General features: G+C 42.2%; 1 pseudogene across 1 annotated transcript; it reads right to left on the reverse strand.

The window, feature by feature from the left end:
• Positions 1 to 7,237: 7,237 nt before the first annotated feature.
• On the reverse strand, positions 7,238 to 8,119 carry LOC311248137 (solute carrier organic anion transporter family member 4A1-like; annotated as a pseudogene). The gene has a single exon. The product of its transcript is annotated as a solute carrier organic anion transporter family member 4A1-like (transcript).
• Positions 8,120 to 8,216: the final 97 nt, after the last annotated feature.

Genomic DNA, 8,216 nt, shown 5'->3' on the forward strand with positions numbered 1-8,216 from the left:
GTCTTGCCTCCTGTTTGATACCCACTTTGACCCTTCCAACCTCCCACCCAGGGCAAACCTCCCTCCAAGGGCACAGTTCCCTCTCTCAGGGTGCAGTTCTGGGCCTGGGTCCTACACAGTTTTAAAGCCTGACAAGTCTTTTGTTTGATACCCACACAGTTTAATACCTGACAGAGTAAAATAGTGCTACAGTACAATCAACAGCGGAGTGTATTAGAAGGCTATGGTGAAGAGGTAAGTTTTTAGCTTATTTTTGAAAATATTAAGAGATTTAGCTTATAGGTAGTATGTTCCATAACTTTGGTACATAGTTTGCAAAGGCTGCATCCCCGATTTTCCTTAGACTGTGGTTTGGAACCTTCAATAGACCAGTAGTAGAATATCGCAATGTTCTAGGAGGCACATAGTTGACTAGATAATTTTCAATGTAGCTTGGTCCTGTTCAATTTAGTGCTTTGTATATAAGGAGGAGGACCTTGAAATCAATTATAAATGTTACCGGAAGCCAGTGTAGGTTAGCTAATACTGGACTGACGTGGTCTCTCCTCTTGGTTCTAGTTAGTAGCCTAGCTGCCGAGCTTTGAATGAGTTGGAGTCGTTCTGTGGGTTTTTTTGGGAGGCCGGTGAGGAGTGCATTACAGTAGTCAAGTCGGCTTGAGATAAAGGCATGGATCAGTTTTTCAGCGTCTTTTTGATTTATAAATGGCCGTACCTTAGCTATGTTTCTAAGGTGGAAAAACTATGTTTTTGTCACCTTGTTGATGTGTGATTTAAAGCTTAGGTCTGAGTCTATTATAACACCAAGACTTGTAACTTCGGGTTTGATCCAAGGAGTAAGTTGCCCCATATTGCTCTGTAACATTTATCTTTTTGTTATAGGACCGACTAGTAGGATTTCAGTTTTGTCCTCATTTAATTTGAGGAAGTTGTTCGTCATCCATTTGTTTATTGCTAAGAGACAGGCGGAAATGGAGTTAATAGCTGTGTGATCATTTGGTTCAGCGGAGATGTACAATTGTGTGTCATCTGCGTAACTATGGAAACATACATTGTGTTTTCTAATGATGTCTCCGAGTGGCAGCATGTATAGTGAGAATAATAATGGACCAAGGCAGCTCCCCTGTGGAACTCCGAAGTAGGTGTCATGTTTCTCAGAAGAATGATCTCCAAGCCAGACGTAATATTTTCTCCCTTTGATATATGTTCTGAACCAGTTTACATAGTCAGAAAGGCCAACTAACTTTTCTAGATGATTTATTAGGATATCATGGTCGATCGTGTCAAACCAGTGGCGGCTGGTCCATAGAGGGTGCTAGGGTGGCGCCAGGGGTGTAAAGTACTTGAGTAATTGTACTTAGTTACAATACTTAAGTACTGTTTTGGGGCATTTGTACTTTACTCAAGTATTATTAGGTTTGTATACTTTGTACTTTTACTCCATTACATTTCAGAGAAAAAAAACATACGTTTTACTCCTTACATTTAAAATGCAGACCTACAAAGTACAAAGTACAAATCTTGCAGGTCCAACCATTTTAATGAGTATTTTTGAATTGTTTATCTGGTCAAACTAACGTTATTAATCCTGCGACCGCAGGTAAACAGCCAATCAAATCCCCATCAATGGAAAATGAACCCGCCCATACCCATGCTGATTGGTCCTTGTGCAAGACTAGAAAGCGGGGATCTTTGATTAAACACCTGCTATCAGAAGAATAGAGTCAGTGACAAGGGGGGGGTTCACATACCTTCAAGCAACTGAAGTATTGGTATTAAATTCCTCAGTCTAAAGAGATGACCTTGCCCCTGGCAAGCCTTCTAGTGATCCATTGTTAAAGCGCCTCCGAGTGAATCTCTTCCAGTAATGAAGAACACTCTTATCTCAGTTTTTGGATGAATCCCACTCATGAGAAACAACTAATATGTGATTCTTCTTGCAGGGAGTCACTCCTATCACAGATAGCTGATAAATGACATTATTAAATGTTGCGTAATACTAAAACAAACTAAAAGCTCAAGGACTCTTATAGGAGCCAAAGCACTCATGAGTTATACCTTATTTCTATTGGCTTAGTTGCCTACACTGTTAAAGTCTACATTTCAGAATACAATGGGGCTTAGCTGTATATTTAGGTTATTGTATTATTATATGAATGTTTATATGTTTATTTTTATAACCTTACATTGAAACGGCATTAGGAATATTGATTGGATTTAGATAAAGTAATTGAACAGTCTTATTTGTCATAGGGCCTAACAAAAATAATGGTTTGGTTCCGGTTGCCGACCGACCCTGCCGATTTAGGTGTGATCCAATTTATTTTATGAGTTTAAAAATAAAAAATAAAGATTAAAAAAATACAATTATTTTTTCTCTTTTTTTTTACAATAAAGTTTCATAAAAATCTTAGTCAAACCTTTAGTATTATGGATATTAAACATGCTGGCAGAGTACATGCATCCATGTTGTTGTGAACATTTTAATTAAATAAAGAAATTCCCTATCCATAGTCGCAGTGGGAAAAAAATTAAATAAAAAATAAAATAAAATAAATTCCCTACCTACCCATGGCCTTAACTGACAACCAACAGGAACCAAACAATATTTTCTTTTATGCCTCATAGAAGATGGCCACAATGAGTGATGAAGAGGACGAAACGGTCGGCGATGGCGTGGATGGACAAGACGAGCCTCCATGGCCCTATAAAAAATACAGAGTTCAAGGACTCCAACCGTATAGTGTTGTTGAGTTGCCATCATTCAAAAACCTGATAAATGGTTTGCGACCAAGCACTAACGTCATTACGAGGCCCACTGTCCGCTCGAAGATCAGCAAAGCTGCTCAAACCATGAAAGAGAAAATCACTGCTGCTATGAGTGAAGTTGAATGGATCACGACAACAACAGATTGCTGGACAGCCCGACGAAGAAGTTTCATTGGGGTAACCGCTCACTGGATCGACACTGAAAGCTTTGAAAGGCGTTCTGCTGCAGAAGACTGAAGGGCTCCCATACTTTCAATGTTTTGGCCAGTGCCTTAAACAACATTCACTTGGAGTACAAAATCTGCATTATGCTGTGGTTAATATTGTGATATTATTCAGGGTATACTCCAGTATTCTGTCTTTAATATTGTGATATTATTCAGGGTATACTCCAGTATTCTGTGGTTAATATTGTGATATTATTCAGGGTACTCCAGTATTCTGTCTTTAATATTGTGATATTATTCAGGATAATCCAGTATGCTGTGGTTAATATTGTGATATTATGATTGCTCTTTCTTTGCGGTGCCTTTTAATGTAAGAACACAGAGCACAGAGAATCCAGGGAAAGACACCGAGCGTCAACTTGAGAGCAAGGTAGATACAGGATAATATTCAAGAGCGAGAAGGTCAGCAATATCTCCAGCCCCTTCCACACGATACACGGTCTGAAGCCTCGACAGGGGCAGAGAGAAACAACAAGTGAATAAATAGTCAAAACCCCAAACATTCCAATGCGTCAATTAGTGACATGTAATTGACAGCTCGTCACAGCAACCAGTGGTGACAGAACAAAGAGTGACACATCAGGAATAGGGCGTATAGTCCAAGTAGGGGTCCTGAGAGGGGGGGGGGGGGGGGGGGGAGCGAGCAAGAGCCCATGTATTGTATTTATTATTTGTATGTCTTTTAATCTACTTTCATTTTGATTTAATTACTGGACTGTCATTATTGTTATTATTATTTCTGTTATTGTCCTGTGATTTATCGTTGATTATTACTGTTACTGTATAGTTTGTCTTGTTTCATGTTAAAAAAAGGGAAAATAAAAAAAATGTGTTAAAAAAAAAGGGAATAGGGCGTGACCAACAGTGAGTGCAGATACCAACCACCAGGTGAAATAACTCCAGAATGACAGTGGGGTTCCTAAGACAAGAACCCTGAACGTTACATACTCCAGTATTCTGCCTTTAAATTAATATTGTGATATTATTCAGGGTACTCCAGTATTCTGTCTTTAATATTGTGATATTATTCAGGGTACTCCAGTATTCTGCCTTTGATATTGTGATATTATTCAGGATAATCCAGTATGCTGTGGTTAATATTGTGATATTATTCAGGATACACCATTCTGTTTTTAATATTGTCATATTATTCAGGATACTACAGTATTCTGTCTTTAATATTGTGATATTATTCATGTTGTGATGTGAATGCTGTCCATGTTAGTTTACCTTCAATGGAGAAGTGCATTAAATAACTTTAATGCAAAAAAAAGTGTCCTCTGTTCTTTCATTTCAGCATGGTCTATCGCAGAACACATTCCATTGTGGGCAGAGTGTATGTTTGGTTTCATTCCAGCCTTGCCTAAACACCAGCTGATGATTTCATTAATTGGCTCACCTCTTCAACTAACTCACCTGGTGCAATGTATAGTTAAAATGAAAACTTGGCCGATGATGGAATCCTTTAAAAAAAAAAAAATTTTTTTTTACTTTTTAGTACTTAAGTACATTTAAAAGTAGGACTTTTTGACTTTTACTCAAGTGTGTTTTTAGCCAGATACTCTGACTTTTACTTGAGTCAGATTTTGAGACAGTACCCATACTTTCACTTAAGTATAATTTCTGGGTACTTTTTACACCCCTGGGTGGCGCCCCCCCCCCCCCTGGTGTAGAGAGAAGAAGAAAGATGAAATAGTCGTTTTGGATTTTAGATTTCGACCCCTAAAAATATAATAAACTTTTTTTAAATAAATAATAATTACTCATTTTAAGTATGCTTGTGTTTAAAATGCACAATAACGTGTAATATATCAAATATAAATCATTGTTTGTGCATCCTATTCATCCCCCCTGGCCCCTCTGCGTGTAGCTTTATGCCAAGCAAGCAGTGCAAAAATTTACCGTAGTGGCATGCAGTAATGCGCCTTTCATTTTCCGCCGCCCAGCGCCCAGGTCGCGCGGAAATAGGCTGTCTATTGCCATTCTCTTTGACAAACTCTAACCTTAACCAGCTCCTTAACAACGCCTAAACTTAACCGTTCTAACCTTAACCAACTCCGAAACAATGCCTAACCTTAACCTTAACCTTAGAAATTATATTGCCATTCTCTTTGACAAACTCTAACCTTAACCAGCTCCTTAACAGCGCCTAAACTTAACCGTTCTAACCTTAACCAACTCCGAAACAATGCCTAACCTTAATCGGCGAAAGAATACACGTTAAAAAAAAATCACGTTAAAAAATATTTTCGATGGGATTCGAACTCGCCAGCAAACAAGCCATAGGATCCACAGCCATGTGTCCTTGCCAATTGAGCTATTTGCTAGATACTGAATAAGGGGCGGTGACTTATATATATTGAGCTCCGCTCGTGTCGCATGCGCGGGCACCTCGCGCGAGCACGCCGGCGCACGCACGCACCTGAGCGAGCACGCCGCCGCCGGTGCACGCACGGTAGCATTTGTCTGAAAAGAAGGGCGCTTTACCGCACTAGCGTGCGGTGACGAATGCGGAAGCATTTTTGCACTGCTTGCTTGGCATTAACGTACAGGCGGCCCCTCTCTCTTCTCGGGCGCTAGAAATCAGCGCCAGCATCAGTGCGCAACTCCAACCAATTGAAAAATAAATAAATGAACTAAATGTAATCAAATATGATGCCTATGGGCGCATTTCTCTAGCGCCTGAAGTAGAGTCATTGTCGAATTGTCTCTTCTATTCACTCTATTGGCTGAGCGTGACACGCCCACCAGGGAAATCCCATACGCTTCGCTCAGCTACTAGTTGTTGTCATATGTCTATGGTTGTTGTAACTTGTCGCCGTCGTCGGAAATTGATAATAATCACAAGATACTGTACATTCAGACAGTGTTGGACTTGGATCAAACTAAATGGATTTATATGGACACGTTTATGGAAAGTTCAAGCCGCGACACAGCTTTTTAGTGGATTTAAGGCTTGTGGACAAGTTGGAGTCAGACAACATCAACAACAAGGCTGTATGAGTCGAAGGTAAGCAAAGCGAAAAAATATCCTTCAGTATGCTTCAACATTTGAGTTAAACAGAAGTCATCACTTGTTATCTTATAGATAGATAAATGGCTTAACAACAGAGCTAACGTTAGCTATCTGCTCCGTCCGAAATCTGAATTTCATGGATATATCCTTGGGTAAAATAGTTAGTTTATTTATAATAATAATAATAATAATAATAATAATAATAATAATAATAATAATAATAATAATAATAATAATAATAATAATAATAATAATAATAATAATAATAATAATAATAATAATAATAATAATAATAATAATAATAATAATAATAATAAAAATAATAATAATAATACATTTAATTTGTAGTGCACTTTACATTTGGAACCAAATCTCAAAGTGCTAAGGTTTGACTGTCAATACAACGTCAAAACTGTCCGCTTGCTAATGTTAGCTAACTGGAACTGATTTGGAGACAGGAAAGCAACCAACATTATACAACAGGTAGGTCTGACCTGTCGAGAGCGTTCTAAGCCGTGAGTATATATTCATGATACACTCACGGTTAAATCACCATGAACATACCACTGCGCTGGCTTTAGAATGTTGTAGAAAGTTTCAACTGCCATTCATCAAACGGAAACTGTCGACCTGACCCACTTATATAATAGTCCCATAACGTATCAGAGGCCATGCAGTGACGTATATATATGTGAGTGCAAAGGAGGAAACGGCCTTTGAAGTTGTAAGTCATCAGCTAAAAATCTGATGTTAGATCAGTTTCTGAGAAATGTGTCTGAGATAGTACACCACCAGACTCTAAAGCAGACCATCAAAGAAAACAAAAAAAATAAACGTATTTGTCAACTGCGATGCTAGCCGTTTGGGAAAGTCCCTCCTCATCCTGTCTATCCTGCATCAGTAACTGAACGTCCTGTCCTGGAGCAAGAGTCAGACGAAACATTTAAAAAGTAGTATTTGTTTAAAGGGGAACTATTTGACTATTTCTTTCACTATTTGGGCACTTTTACACAATGGACCTATCTCAAACCCTGCCCTCTTTTCTTGATCCTCCAATCACAACTGTCGCTTGCCTCGGACAAACAAAGCAGACATAGATCCTATTAATATAAGTCCACATAGCTAGGAAACAATGCTAAACACTGAAAAAGGCCATTTATAAGATAGTTCCCCTTGAATAGCTACAACTGGAAGAAATGTAAAATAAAGAGATTAAACGGCGACTCACCGATATAAACCGGTGCCTGGGTGGACTTCACGTTCTCGTCCAGGTACGTGACCCCGAGGGTGTAGAGAGGCGTGGCGCCCACGCCGTGCAGCAACTGGCCCAGCATGAAAACAAAGCGGTAGCTGGACAGCCCCCCGCCCCCCCCCTCCGTGTCCTGGCACGGGCTGGTACGGTTATTAGCGGAGGAGGAGCACATCCCCGTCCGCTCGGGCATGCTGACCTGGTAGGGGGGCGTGGTGAAGTGGGGCAGGGCGAACACCAGCGAGCCCAGCGCCATGATCAGCACCCCCCAGCCCAGCCAGCGGGGCTTGTGGCCCGTGCCGCCGAAGTAGCTGACGAACGCCAGGCACACGCAGGCGGCGATGTCGTAGGAGCTGGCGATGAGGCCGGCCTGGTAGCTGCGCAGGTCGAAGCGCCGCTCGATGGACGTCACCACGGTGTTGATGAAGCCGTTGACGATCATGCCCTGGAGGAAGGAGGCCACGCAGAGGAAGAACAGCACCCAGCGAGGGGTGTTGAAGGCCTGGATGGCTCTCGGGGTCACGGCGCCCCAGCCGCACAGCTCCCCGTCCGCGTCGCCGCCCCCCGGCGGGAACATGGGCCCCAGGGGGCTCCCCCCCGGGGGGCTCCGGGGGCTCATCTCCACCCCGTACAGTTGCCCTCGGGGTGTGGAGGCCCCGGTGAAGACGTGCGGTCGGTCGGGGCCGCCGTCGCTCCCCGCCGCCGGGCTCCGGGAGCCAGAGCCACGGGACTGCCCGGCTGAGAGTCCACGGGGCTGGGGGTGTCCGGGGAGGGGCCGAGGCCCGACAGGGGGCCATCTTGGAGGTCCAGGAGCTCCTGCTTGGAGCTGAAGGAGGCATCGGAATTTAGCAAGACTGGCATCGCCCCCACTGAGGGGCACTGCGGGAGGGGGGAAGAAGGGTCCTGAGACAAGGGGTCAAAGGCTGAGGTGGAGCGAGGTGTCTGGATGTTGACAGGA

Source organism: Notolepis coatsorum (assembly GCF_963971535.1).
Source record: "Notolepis coatsorum genome assembly, contig: SCAFFOLD_4441, whole genome shotgun sequence".
In the NCBI taxonomy this organism is placed as follows: domain Eukaryota; kingdom Metazoa; phylum Chordata; class Actinopteri; order Aulopiformes; family Paralepididae; genus Notolepis; species Notolepis coatsorum.